Source organism: Apis florea, unplaced genomic scaffold, assembly GCF_048593485.1.
Source record: "Apis florea isolate Af1SG1 unplaced genomic scaffold, ASM4859348v1 contig_3585_pilon, whole genome shotgun sequence".
NCBI lineage: Eukaryota > Metazoa > Arthropoda > Insecta > Hymenoptera > Apidae > Apis > Apis florea.
In genome coordinates this window covers 1,555,123-1,570,057 of record NW_028256788.1, presented here as the reverse complement: position 1 = coordinate 1,570,057, position 14,935 = coordinate 1,555,123, and the positions used below count along the sequence as shown (strand labels likewise).

Here is a 14,935-nt window from a genome sequence, read left to right as displayed (position 1 = left end):
TAAAAATAATATTTTTAAAATTATTAACGTATAAACCAATAATAAATTTACACTATATAAATTAAAATCTATTAAATTAAATATATAATTTTCTATAAATATGTATTAGAATTGATATTCTTATGCGGCATCTTATGGAGACCGATTGTAGTCGCTTGAGGCTATAGCGAAAGGGTTAAAACTGACCCGTAAAATCTAAGAGAAACGTTCAGAAACGAGGAATGGACGCGTTCAAATTCGTACTACTCGCTACGTCCAACGGCTCGTTTCTCATCGAAGAACGTTTTTCGAGAGGGAAACCCCGCGGGAGGTGCACGAGGAGATAATAGAAGGTTGTTCGGGGAAAGAAGCAGCTGGGAGGAGGAGCGGCTGTCCGCTCGATTCGCCGCTTAAAGATGACGATTCCATTCGATCGGAACGACTTTTTCACCGTCGTGAAGAAACGTGAGCGATCCTTCTCCCTCCCCTCCCTCCGTGCTCTCTGTCCTCGTCTTTCCGTGTCGCGTTTGCGTCACCCGGTGAAGTTGAAGGGAAAATGGAAATTCGAGGGTTGGAAGGGAGTGGATGGGCGGAACGATGAGAGAGATAAGTTCGAAGTTCCAGTTGGAAAGATGGGAAATACTTAAAATTTACACCGTCGATCGCCGTTTTCGTTTTGTTCTGCTGTCTTCTTATCTATGTACACTGTGTCTGAAAAGATCTTTTTCTTTTTCTTTTTTTTTTTCACTCGTTTCTTCGGAAACGTCATCTGTCGATCGTTTTATATCAACGTACGTTTATCAATATTTCATGGATATAGAATATGTCTGTAGTTTTCAAGATGTGAAAAGGTTATATATAGAAGAATGAATATGCTTGAAAATATCATCGTTGAAATATAATAGATTTTAAGAAATAATATTTATTTCTTTGTAAATTTATAATATAAAAAAATTTCAATTAACATGAAATTTATGTAAAGTGAAATATTTTATAGATTATTGATTCTAGAGGTTAAAATAAGTATGAAAAATTTATTCATTAAGTTATGATTTAAGTTTACGTTAGATGAAGCGAGATAGAGACAGAATGACATGTCGCGCCACAGCACGGCGAGGAAGTGTAACTAAGTATAAGATATCTCACTCTATCACCCTGTCTCGCTCTATCTAAATGCAAAATTCAATCGCTTAATAAATAAGTCTAAATCGACTTTTTTTCCTTCTAAAATCAACTCATCGCCAATATATCAAATATATTGATTCGTATTCTGCATAATGTTTATATAAATTTCAAGAAGTACGTACAATTTTAAACGTTCGAGATTTAAAAATTGCATTTCATTAAAAAATCATATCCATGAAATGAATTTGATTTAATGATCGAGTAATGAATACCATTTGCGTTTTTAACAAATCATTTTATAATTTTTTTCTTTTTTTTTCTTTTTTTTGCAAATCAACTTTCTGCGTGTTAAATTACATCGACGAAAGAAGCGGACGGATTTTCACCAACACGAATATAAGCATTCGATTTTATGCGTTATCAATCCCATTATTTTTCAAACAAACTGTTTATCCCATACCGGTCGAGCATCTAAAGGGAAAATAGTGGATGCGTTTCTTGCGACTACGGCGTAAACGCGTGTTACGTTCGCGATTTCATGGAGGCATTGAGAATAACAAATGGAGGGATACCTTCTCGCGGAGCAAGAACGCGAAATCCGCTTAAAAAAGTTGAGACCCATTCCACCGGCATTGTGACTGGCCGTTTTGTTGTTGCGAGGCGAGCGTTTTAGATTATACGTTGTCAGGTGATTTATGGCACGATTGTTGGGATCGCTTGTTTGAGATATTTCGGAGTCGAAATGAAACGACGATAGGAATCGAATCGAACGTTTTATGGGAATGATTGCCAGTGGATGAAAAGTTAGATAAGAATGGATGAGATAGAAGAGCGTATCTATTTCAGGATCTGTTATTTTGATACTAATGCTGGATATGGTCTTTCGAAATGTATTAATTGCAAATTATATGAAATTGAAATTCAAGTTTGATGTTGATATTTGTGTAATTATATATCACATTCAAGTGATTAAGGAATTTTACTTTGAAAATTTTTTTCTTTTAATTTTGTTTGTTCCAGGGCCTTGGATGAAATTATGATCTCTCGATTGTAACGGAGTTTTGGAGAAGATTGAACAAGAGTTAACGTTTATGGAAAAATTAACTCAGGTAATTGTATATATTTTTTTAAATTATAAGCGGATATGTTTTCTAAATAAAAATAAAATTTTTCAAAATTTCCCTGAAAAGTGGTATTCTATATTTATAGAAAGTGGCGATTATCTGTTACAATTTAATTTTATAAAAAAAATAAATTTATTTATGTGAATAAGAACATGATATATTGCAAATCAAATTGAAACAAGAATTTACATCAAAGAAAAAAATATTTCTGCTCGAGGAAACTTGCTTTTAGCGTGGGAGCGCATCATCATCATCATCTTGCTTGAAATCCAAAGAACCAAGTTTCACGGTTTCACTTAGTCTTTTTTTTCTGTATTTTCACGAAATGGCTCGCAAAAAACAACGCGGAGGTTGCATCGCGTGGAAGCGAAAACAGGAAAAGGAGAAAACGTAATTGAACGATCGGCTATTCGCAGAGTGATAATAAGTTTTCTCCTCGGCGACGAGGCTTGCCTCGCCTCTGTTGTTCCGCCTTGTTATTTGCGACTTCGTGAAGTGGTTAATCGCCGCTTTCTAATTCGAATACCGTCTTTTAGCAAATTGTCGCGGATGTCTCGATGCCATTGATTTTCACTCATCCCCCTCCAATCTCTCCAACGTAATTCCATTTAATCGAATTTAATTTTAAAATTTAAAATTTCAATCGTTCCATCTTCAAACATAATTCATACGACTTTGCATCCAACTAATGACCAATAATTTTTTTCCACTTCACATTAAATTATTTTACACGGTTTTATCTCATAAACCGAATTACGGTGGCACAACGTACGTATCATGCCAGCAACAACCTCGCTCGCACGGTGCATTCCCTTATCGCGATCCCTGCTACCCTGGAGCCAGCAATTTTCGTATGAGGAAGACCGGGGGGCTGGCTTCCCACGGGCAGATTTCGATTTCGACGAGAGCCGCAACGTCGGCCGCAACAGCGATGACGATGACGATGGTGTAGCAGCTCGAGCACGCCGCCTAGTAGTAGGCGGAAGTAGGCTTGACCCACTTCGATCGTGGCAACAAAGAAAAAAAGAAAAAAGAAAAGAAAAAAAAGAAGTCCCCCCGGGGTCATGAGCCGCGGACGCGAGGAATTAAAACTTGTTCCTTGTCGGTTGCCTTACCAGGCGCGCCAGGCCTGCCAACAAAAGTCACGTGTGTGCCTACTGCGTGTGATTCCTCCTCCTCCTCCTCTTCCTTCTTCTTCTCCCCTCCCTTACTCTGCCCCTCGTCACGTTGCTCGTGTTTCTTGCGGCTTTAAATCACGTCTGCATTCAATTTTCATGCTTCCTCGAAGACTTGCGGCCGCGAGGCTTTTCAGTCATTTAAATGGCTTGTGTGGAAAAGTGTTATCGAGATTCTGTTTCGTGTAACGAATCTGACGATCTGTTTGTTTTTTTTTTTTTTCCTTCAAGAATTTCGAATCTTCGACTTGACGTTTTTACGAGATGTTTTTAAGCGCAAGTAGTATCGGAAGATTAATCTAATCGTAAAGTTATTTTATTGTAAAATGGGAGGCAAAATTTTTTTTTTTTTTTTTCTCGTTCAAAGCCTCGTTTTCTATAAAATCAAGTTTGGAAGTTCGTCGAGTACACGTGCACTTGGCTAGCTACCAACTGAAGGAAGATTACAAAACCGGGCAGCGGGCTGTTCTGCAAACAAAAATAAGCTGAATAAAAGAGAACAGAGCTTTTTTCCCCAATTTTCTTTTTTTTTTTTTCTAGTACTTCGTTTTTGAAAAAAAAAAAAATGGAATTTGAAGGGAACATCGCATCGAAAATCACAATGGAAGCGTTCAGTTGGAGGTTAGTCTAGTGTATGTGTACTCGATGAATTTTTAAACTCTTATCTTCTTTCGTGCAGAATCTTGTAATGTATTGATTTTTTTTTTTGTATTGATTATTATTTTTTCCTCGGTTAAAATTGCCGCTAAGAGGATATTAAAAGAAGTAAAAAGAGTAAAATTTAAAAAAAAAAAAAGTCTTTAAATCGTTAGCCGTTAATGAAAAGAAAAGTCAATATTGTTTAGATATAAAATAGAAATTATAGAGACTCGTTTGATAAGCTCTCTCGTCCACCATATTGGATTTTGTAATTTAAACGATAGAAGGTTATTTTCATCAAATTTCTCGATGGCGCGTAAAGATTAATAGAGATGATTGATAGAGATAGACACTTAATATCGCCATTAACTAACTTAAACGAGAAAGTGAGGTTTATTACTTTTCATGTTTTTGAAATAAATATTTTATGTAATTACGTATAGTCGCATATATTATGTAACATAGAGTGATATAAATTATAAGCAAAAAAATCTAATAAAATATTATTTATATATTTTTGTTTTTAACACATTGGAAATTTTGCGCTATTTTTTAATTTTAATAATTACGTATTTCAAAAAGATGTAATATATCTCTTAACCAAAATATTATGCTATATATTTTGTTAAAATATCAAAAATTATCAAATATAATTTACTTTAGTGTTTAAATTTGACATAAAAAAATTTAATTAATCAAAGATTAACTATATTTAAAAACCATTAAAAATATACTCATCAAGAGAATAACATATTTAAATCTTGTTATTTTTTTTCAGTTTCTTTCACGATTACATGCAGACTGAGCAAAGTTAATTTTCGTCTTTGATGCATTTACATTTCATGTTTAATTTTATTTAGATGTCTCAGTTTCTTGCTAAATGTTTCAGTAATTTAAAGCTTTCGTTTAAATCGTATTACTTTTAACCTTTTGCTTTTAAGAATTTTCCCGTGATTCCAAAGACATATAAAATTTTTTTACTCCTTAAATAAGTTTTATCTTTTTTTTCCCGTAATTAGTTCTTTGCCTATAATTTGTCCCTGTTTAACCATTATAAAAATTTCTTCTAGAGAAACGAGTAATTAACAATTTATATAGCTTAATAAATTGCTTAATAAAAAGATTCTCCATTCCTTCCACGATCATTGATGATATTACTTTCCTTAGTTGAACTTTAGCCACGAATGAATGTACATAAAAATTAACAATTCTTATTAAAAAAAAAAAAAAAAAAAAAAAAAAGATACTTTTAAAACCTCAAAACTTATCAAATAATTTTTTGATAAATAAATAACATTTAATAAACTGTCCAAATAATCAATTTTTGAAACCAATAATAATGATAACTTTCATCGAAGTTTTCACAGAAATGTTTCCACAGAATTTTATTAAAGGAATTCGAGTGATCTCGAACTCTTCGAAAGCCACCGTGCCATTTACATCGTCCGATTATGAATTATTGAAACAATAGATTTCAAATAATAAAAAAAAAAAATAATAAAAAAATAAAATAAAATAAAACAAAAAAAGATAGAAAGGATAGAAAGAAGTAAAACGAAAAAAAGAGAAGGAAAATGTGGAACAAGAGTGTCTCGTCGTTTGTTTTCCACGACGTCGCCGGGCAATTAGATTTAGTGCTTCTTGCTCGTACTCCATTTTCTTTTGTCCCTCCATTCTAGAACTCTTCTTTTCTCTCGCATCCTTGTACACGCACACGGATGGAAAGAATGCTCACGCGACCGAACGAAAGGGCGAGCACAGTTTCGTTTATTCTCATTGAAACTTTCCAAGCACATCCCCATTTTGTCTCCTCGCATTCTTTCGCTTCCTTTTTTTTTTCTTTCTACCCCCTTCCTTCTCTCCTTCCATCGCTTTTCGTACGTAACGATGAATCTCGGATTTGTTACCAAGCTACCAAGAGGGCTCTTTAATTTTGCGCTCGAAACGCTGTTAATTTTGCGCTCGAAACCTTTGTGCACAAAGAAGACATTTTCTTTTTCTTTTTTTTTTTTTTTTTTTTTTTCGACATTTCTACCTTCGTCTTCTGTATCCTCTATAGCGTCAACGCCTCAATAGCAAAATTTCGCTTTATCGCCAACAACAGCGCGAAAAATTTTTCTTCGAGATCATTCTCGCGAGAGGTGTTATAAACTTTCGCAAGTGGAATAAACAATTCACGAGATATATTTCAAAATGGATGCCTTCCCACGCGTGCGTTAGAAGAATCTTAACTCCGTAAGACATATAATCATATTGTGCAAGATATTTAACAACAATTTGACCGATCCTCTTTCGTATCATACTGAAATACTGAAAGATCAATAACGATTGAAACGTATCTTATTTATCACTGAGCAATAACACGACAATAACCTATTAATAATAACTAGTTATAATTCAGTCAGGGAGAGAAACGATAACAATGGTATCTCGCCACTTCTATCATCCGCTTTCATAAAATATCATTGAATATCATTGAATGGTAGATTAAATGTACGTGGAGTGTTTCACGCTGACCGGCCATAATTTCTTTCTTTTCTCTATCTCTCGTTGTTTGAACGCGATAGACGTGAATTAAAATCAAACTTCGAAACTAATCAATTTTACTATATCGAATGCGCGAAGAATCTTTTACATGGAGTATATAAAAATAAATAAAAATGAAGATAATCCGTGCAATCTTCGAAACTTCTCTACTTTCACACGAATTACATCATTCGAGGCTAATTGAATTTTCGTCCCATGAAATTTTATTCCATCTTTTATCGCTTAAGAGCCATGACCCAATTACGGCGAGACACCCTATGTGTACCAGCTATCTACGCCGGGCGATCAACTACTGTAACGCGATTACACACTGCTAAGCAGAGTCTAGCGTGAAGAATTCACAGGATCTTTAACGCTGTATGGGCGATGGGGATCGATGTAATAAATTAAATTAGAAGCAGACACTACGGGATTCACGCCCATGCCACGCCTCCGTGACACGGGACGCTAACAGAAATAAATCACTAGGAAAACGATGATTTATGCCTCGAGAATGATCGAGGTTAAAAAAAAAACCTTGGAAAACTGGCTCTCGTCTTCTTTGAAGCTTGACTCAATAATAAGTGTAAGTTAATTAAGAGCATAAATTTTTACACCGTTGAGAGCTTGTTTCGAAAGCATGATTTGCCAAATGTATACACGATCAAACTTAGATAGGAACATTTACGTACGTCCTTTTAATCAATAAGTATATATGAAAATGGAATTTTGCTTTCTCAGTGATCGTGAAATAAGTCGAGAATGATAAAAATTGTTTTTCAAAAAGCATCGTGTAATTTCTACGTTCCAACGTTGGCAACAATGGAGACAATGCCGGTTATGTTTTGTCGGTTAATTCCACGATTTTAAATTCATCTTCTTTCCCTTCCGGTAATGGCGAAAGTTCCGAAATTGCTGTCGGCCGCACTATACCTTTTGTTAACCGTATTCCGTGTATTCAAGCTTTTTGGAGGCTGGCCACGCGTTAAACGGTCGCACGGAAATCCCGGACATATTAAATGATCGTGTAATTACGAATGTTTGCCCAGACCCTTCCGCGTGGTGGCGTAGCTGGCAGTCCCCTTTTCGCTCGCTCGTTCCTCTCCTCTTCCGTCTTTGTCCGTCGTTCAGCGCCGACCTTGCTCGCACACGCCTTTCATACACGGACGGGCACCTCGCCGGTGTCTGCTGGTTATGGACATGGAGGGTTAGATAAAGAGACAACAACGAATCTCGAGGTCATTTCAAACCAATTCCACCCAATGCCGCCCATTTAAATCGAGGCCCTGACGTAACCTCTTCGTACGGTGCTCGCATTCCTTCCAGGCCACGTATGTGTCGCCCCCTATTAACGCCTCTCTCTCTCTTCTCCTTCTCTTTCTCCGCTCTCGAACGAATGATTTTTAACTTTTCGAAAAATTGTTTAACCTCGCTTCGTGTTCAAATATACTCCGCACACCTCTTTCGTCTTTTTCGCCCATCTTTTCTCTTCCTGTTTCTTACGCACACTTCGCATGTTCGTGTTCTTCCTCCTTCTCCCTCCTTCCATCCGTTATTTGCGCCATTCTTCTCTTGCTCTTTCTACTTTCGATCGATTGTCATTCAGCCTTTCTCTCTCTCTCTTTCTCTACCTCTGATTCTTCCTCTCTATCGCTCGCTCTCTGTTCGCGCAAGCACACATCCACGCATACGAAATGAAAGCACACTCTGTCTCCCTTCGTTCATTGGCACGTTGATAATCGCCCTCGTCATCGCATGATTCCGGTTGCATTACTTCGAAGAAAGGCTGCTTTCACGAATGCTGCCAAACTGCCTGCGGTCGTTACCCTTCCCGTGATGCACGGATTCAACAATTCGGTGTCTATCGATCGGGCCGTTCGTTTCATCGCCGATCATCGCCGTTGTCGTCCACGTTTCAGGGGGTTAAAACCAATTTGGCCGATCGACCCTCATTAAAGCGCGATCGTTACGCGAGATTTTTACGCGAAAAATAAGGTATAAAATAGTGTAAAAATAATCCTAATATTTTTAACGAGAGACAATTGTTCTCGTTTCGTGGACACATTTCTCTTCGAGCGCGATTTTTCATTGCTTATTATTATTATTATTATTGTTATTAAAAGCAAATAAGAAATTCACTCACCGTTCGGCTGTGACGAGGAAGCTCGTTGGAGGAAAATGTAGGACGAGGAATGAAACAAATTGGCGAAAAAGACAAACAACCTGTAAAAAAAAAGAAAAAAGAAATTTCGTTAATAAAAAAAACTTTGGGTATATTAATATCTCTATAGAATTTCATCAACGTCTACGCGTGTAAAAAATACACATTTTAAATTGCGATGTAATTTTATATGATCCTTATTAGTATGCATGAGGAGGTATTAGTATGGAGGTGTAACATGATATAAAGTGTGCCAATTACACGAGGTACGACTGGATCGAATCTCCTACCACGTTACGCGTAATACGAAACAGGTTGGCCTGTAACTTTTGCATCATAAATTGCACAACTCGATTCAGTTATATTTCATTAAGTTCGTTATTCCATGGCCGCGCTTCCGAAATTTTCCAGAATTTATAAGGGGATCGAAATTTTGTTAATTTCCAATTCTATCTCCTTTTTTCTTTATTTTTTTCGATATATTAATTAGTATCACCAATATTGAACACAGGAAAGAGGAATATAGGAAGAACACAATTTGAAAATGGATGTCAGTTTTATCCTCTTAGAATTAGAATCAATCCTCTGATTTTCAATTAAATATTTTCAAATAACAGTCAAATAAAAGATTTGTTAACGATATCGAGTGTTAATTATTTTTCTAATTATGACATCTTTGTAATTAAAACGCTAGTGGTATGAAAATTTACAATTCTTTTTTTCTTCTAAATAATTTTAATCCATTAAATTTACAAATTATACATGTTTGGAAAATATTTAGAATTTTTAAAACGATCGATCGGCAAAGTGATTGATCAATCTGTACAGAAAACATGGAAAAGTTGCAGTAATCACACCGACCATGAATTTCAATTAAACATTCAAAAGGCTTACGCGAGGATCGATCATGCGCATAAATGCTTTAATCGAACTCGAATCAGCCAGGCGATCACTCGTAGAATAGTTCACTATGCAGTTTATCCCTCATTTGAATATCCTTCTGATCGCGCTAATGAAAATCCGGCATCTAATTAAATTCAAAAAGCAAATTTCTTGTTTGGAGAAACTACACCAAAGAGAAATTACAAAGCAAATACATACGAATCAATAAATTGATCGATCAATTAAATTAATTTGTAAAAGAAATAAAATTCAGAAGATCACGAATGCTGTTTAATACCCTTTAAATTTCTTTACTAATCAAAACTACGATACGAATCATAAAACAATCCTTCAAAATTTTTATACGGAACAAATATCACTAGAATTTATCGAAATCAAAAAAAAAAAAAAAACAATCGAAGGAAAAAAATGAAATATTCGTATTCTCGAATCGACTGGAGCGACGAACCAATTCAACGAAGAGAAACGTAGATCGATCGATGGAAACGTCTAATTAAACTCAAAAAGCAAATACGTACGAATCGATAAATTGATCGATCGATTAAATTAATTTGTAAAAGAAATGAAATTCAAAAGATCACGAATACTGTTTAATACCCTTCAAATTTCTTAACTTTTCCGTGAGATCAAAAATAGTGAAAAAATACAAAACTACAATACGAATCATAAAAGAATCCTTCAAAATTTTTATACGGAACAAATATCACTAGAATTTATCGAAATCAAAAACGATCGAAGGAAGGAAACGAAGTATCCTCGAATCGAGTGGAGTGACGAACCAATCGAAGGGAGAGAAACGTAGATCGATCGTGGAAAACGAATCGTCTGATCGAGAGTGTCCTGGAAGCTGGAAAGGAGCTCGTTGACGCGAACATTTGCAACTGGAGACACGGAGGTGTTGCGGCCACGGGTGAACGGGTGTGCAGACGGTATACACAAGCCGACAGAAAGGAGCCAAGTCTCGAGGAGGAAGACGCCGGTGTAATGGTGAAACTATCTTGGGGTTATGCTCCGGTCACTGACATCTAAGGCCTGTGTAACGCTATACTCTCCGCTGCTGGACACCAAGTTTGCCCTCTGACAGCCTGTGTCCGCAGATTGCCGGGACCTTCTCTTTCACCACGCGCTCTGCCATCTTCCAGCCCGCCGCGAAACCCGACCGAATAACCAGATGTATATCTGTGTATACATGGAAAAATGCACGGCTTCGTGGAACCTCGTTGATGGCTGCGTGGAAATTGACCGTTCCATTTGCTCAGCTGCTCGGGGAACTATCGTCACAACGTAGCGTCTCCCAACAACTTTCCCTCGTGAATTATTATGGAATATTTTGCAGATAGGAAATTGGATTTCTCAAATTCACTCGAGAAATTCAATTCGATTCACACTTATGCTTATTATTTTTTACTATTGCGACGAGTATTAGCTCGCACTCGTGGGTTGAAAAAGAGAAAAGATTTGTAAATTATAGAGGAAAGAGATATCGCAAGTCAAAATTCCATTTTTGAACGGTCCACGAGCTATTTTTCTCAGATGTTCGAGCACCTGAACGTGTCGCGCAAATTGGTAATTACTTTTCCATCGCTTGCTAAATTTCCGCGAAAGTGGCGGATTAATAACCATCGATTAATTCCAAATTAGATTGATCTTTAACAGCCAGTCCCGGGATACATTTAAGTTGCCGTTAGGTGCACTTATATGGATGGCTGTTACCACGGTACGGCATAAACTGTGGTAATCGGTTTAGTGGTACCCTCGCTCATGGTCGATCAGGTATTTAGTAGAGTGCACGTTGCGATGGGATTACGTATGATTCTGACACTCGAGAAATGCTTCATCGCTTCGACGTTTTAATTTGTCGAGAAAAGGAAAGAAGAAGAAGAAGAAAAAAAATACGATCAAAAATAAATATCTTGCTTGCTGTGGAATGTTAATAACACTCGTAACAGATTTATCAAATCGATGATGTTTCCTGGTGTTTTATCAGACTCGTATATAATTATTTCAGCTGTAACATCTGTTTGATAAATATAAAATAATTGATATTAGTTGTGTTGTGTCGAGAAATTTGATTTTTAACAATTTCTGTTATTTCCTGTTATTAGTTACATTTAATAGCTTTAACATAAAGAAGTTTATTACGCGATAAAAAGTGTGATCGATTGAAGAAAAAAATATCTTGCAATCTTTTTAATCTTAAAGTGTACAAGGAATTCGGAACAATTATTAAGAATCCTCGTATCTTCTTTGCCTTTCTCTTTACACAATTGATAAATGCTGACGTTACGTGTCTACTTTTTTTCAAATAATTCGCTCCTCCTCTCCCCTTCCCCCTCCTCTCACAAAATCTCACAATTTCCTTCTAATATCATAGTCAAACACGCCGAACCACTTGACACCATCTCGACCACGGCAAAAATTCCCTCTCTCCTCTCCCTCTCCCTCCTCCCCTCCCCAAGAAAAAAGAGAGATCCGTAAAAAATGACCCGTTATTCACGATTTACGATCGATCGCCCGCCCCCGTAAAATATATTTGCAGTTCTGAATGAAATCTATTTGGTAAATATCACGCAAAATCTTTTTCAATTCTGTTTCAGCTGGATCCGTGAACAATGGGGACGGTTCGAGTGTCGTCGTCTCGTCGATGGAAAAAAAAAAAAAAAAAAGGGGGAGAAAGAACGAGTGGAAAAGTGGGATGAACCAGCCCGCGGAACGATTCTCGATTCCTTGGCCGCCATTTCTAAGTGGCATCGCGTGAGTTCTTCTCTCCGCGCTCTTTACTCTCCTTTCTCTCTCTCTCTCCTGTGTCCGCCAAAGATTCTTCTCCTCCTCCACTTCGCCACCCAGCCCAGCCCAACCTATTTTTTCCCGCGGCTTCTCTAATGGCTCTCGAGGTCTTATCGGTAACTCGTTCCCTCGAATCTTTTCCTCCGATGAGGAATCTTCCCGCCTCTCTCTCTTTCTCTCTCTCTTTGTTTTCCAGCGGTCTCTAGAGCAGCGTGGCGACACTGTTGCATAAAATCGGCGAGGAAGGAGGGAAACGAGAGAAGGAGGAAGACCGAAGAAGATGATGAGGCGCCACGGTTATAAAGCGTAATACGAACGTTACGGGCGGGCCTGACTCTTTGCTCTGCCCGTACTTTTTTCCACTCTGGGTGAGCAAAGTTTCAGGTGTGTCCGTGACAGTCTCTATCCTCGCGCGATCAACGCCTTCGCAAACTTGACTGGCGAAATCTGCATCGAACAGAGAGAGAGAGAGAGAGAGTGTTTGTTTGCTCATCGATTGGAAAATCGACGACGATTCGAAGTTGTAAAGTCTGTTGCGTCTGATGGATTGGCGGCGGGCGATGGATGGGCTTGGTTGTGAAACTAAGAGAATATATCTTTGGTATTGAGTCGTGGATTTGTGAAACTGTAATGTCTGGTGGGATTGATTTTGGATACTTGGAGTTTCTAGGGAATATTTGTTTAGAGGATTGGTATTTGTATGTATGGTTTTGTCAACAGTTTTACAGTTGGAATTAATTTGATGGAGAAAATGGAAGAAACTCTAATCGGTCGTAAAAATTGAGAAAAATGGATAAATTTTTATAAGCAAAGTAACGAATGTGTATATTGGTGGTACGATGTATGAGAAACGATATTTAGTTAAGAATTAAGAGGATAACACGGATGAGATACGCGAATATTTCCATGGCAATCAAGCATCCTCGACAGTACTCTTACGCCTGAAATTTGCTTTTTACCTGGCCCTCGTGCTCTCTTACTTTGAGAAAATAAAGGTGAGCAAAGTTTCAGGTGTGTGAGTGCGTTGGAATCAACGAATAAATCCGGATAATGAAACGTTAAGGCAAAAGTTGAATTCTTATTCGAACGATATTTATTCTACTTTTATTATTTAAAAAATGTTAATAAATATATTTATTGTATTTTTCCCAATTAAAAAAATATAACTTAAGATCTAATGGAAAAGTAAAGTAAAAATTGTATTAATATAAAAATCAAGGTGACGAATAATATCTTATATATTATTATTATGTTACAGTATATCCATCGTTATCGAGAAACATAAATGAAACCATTTACAATGTTGTTTTATGAAAAAAATATATAAGAAAAATTGTTTGTTATACTATTATATATACCTCAACTTCCTCAAACATAAAGTTGTAGAATTTAAGTGAAAAATATAATATTATATCATATATAAAAATATGTATCATATCCTTTGAATATTTTTTTCGTAATCACAATGGATAAAATATTATTAGAAAAGATATATATTAAATATTTGTAAAATATTTGTAACAATAAATGTTACAACAATCTTGTTACAATAAATATCGAATAAAGTATATAGACGTATTGGTTTGGCAGACATTGCATAATATTTTCACAGATATCTACGTTATATGATAAATGAGTCAGAGGAAAATTAACTTTGGCGAATTGAAAAACTCTCGTTGCCGCAAGAGATGCATCCAAGACATAGTTAGTCTAAAATTAGCAATGAAGTTAGACAGGTCTTGGAAAGACTAATAAATCAAGTCAAGCGTTACGATCTGGTTTCCGTCAGTGTCAGGCTTCCTCCAATATGTACATATAAATCAATAACAGAGTAGTTTAAACCCATCCCAATATAATTTAGGGAGTATTAATTTTACATTTAAAATCTTATATCTGAATATTTGGAATAATATTAATAAAAACGGAATAATATAATAAGAATTTTAAATGTATAACCTGTTGTATGAATGATATTTATTTATTGTTATTGGGAGATATTGTAATAACAAGTATTGCAATAACTCCCAATTAAATTATTCCAATTAAATTTAAGAAAATTGGATGATCACTGATCGAAAATAATTGTTAATACAGAATAAAAAAAATAATAGATAACTAAAATCAGAGGACTTTACTCGAGTCAAGCTATCGTTATCCGCTACTTAAGAAACGATTATCAAACAAATTATTCATCCAATAACATTTAATCGTCTTCGCTAAAGTAATAATGATGGGGGACAACGATAATCCGGCGAATTATTTCCATTTAAATACGAGTTTACCCCAGGCAATTAATTCATCAAAAGAGTCGTCCCATCACCGGAAGGGGGCGCGCAAGAAGTTGTTAAAACTTCTAGGTTTATGCTCGCCCTCGCTATCTTTCTCATTCTTTCTCTGTCTCTCTTTCTCTCTCTTTCTCATAACCTATCAACACGAGATTGTAACCGCTCAGAATAGATGAACGATGAATCATGGTTGTAAAAGATTATAAACTTTACAACTTTGTTCAAGGAAAC

At 36.2% G+C, this 14,935-nt stretch overlaps 1 long non-coding RNA gene across 4 annotated transcripts in view; it reads left to right on the top strand.

Annotated features, from left to right (window-relative positions):
* The window catches only part of LOC105735726 (uncharacterized), a 210,254-nt gene extending 196,011 nt beyond the window's left edge, over positions 1-14,243 (top strand). For 3 of the 4 annotated variants that reach the window (XR_015294125.1, XR_015294126.1, XR_015294128.1), the window contains 2 exons: positions 2,125-2,213; positions 12,230-14,243. This is a non-coding gene — a long non-coding RNA (uncharacterized LOC105735726). The remainder of the gene's footprint in view (positions 1-2,124; positions 2,214-12,229) is intronic. The other variant, XR_015294127.1, reaches the window with a different exon arrangement.
* Positions 14,244-14,935: the final 692 nt, after the last annotated feature.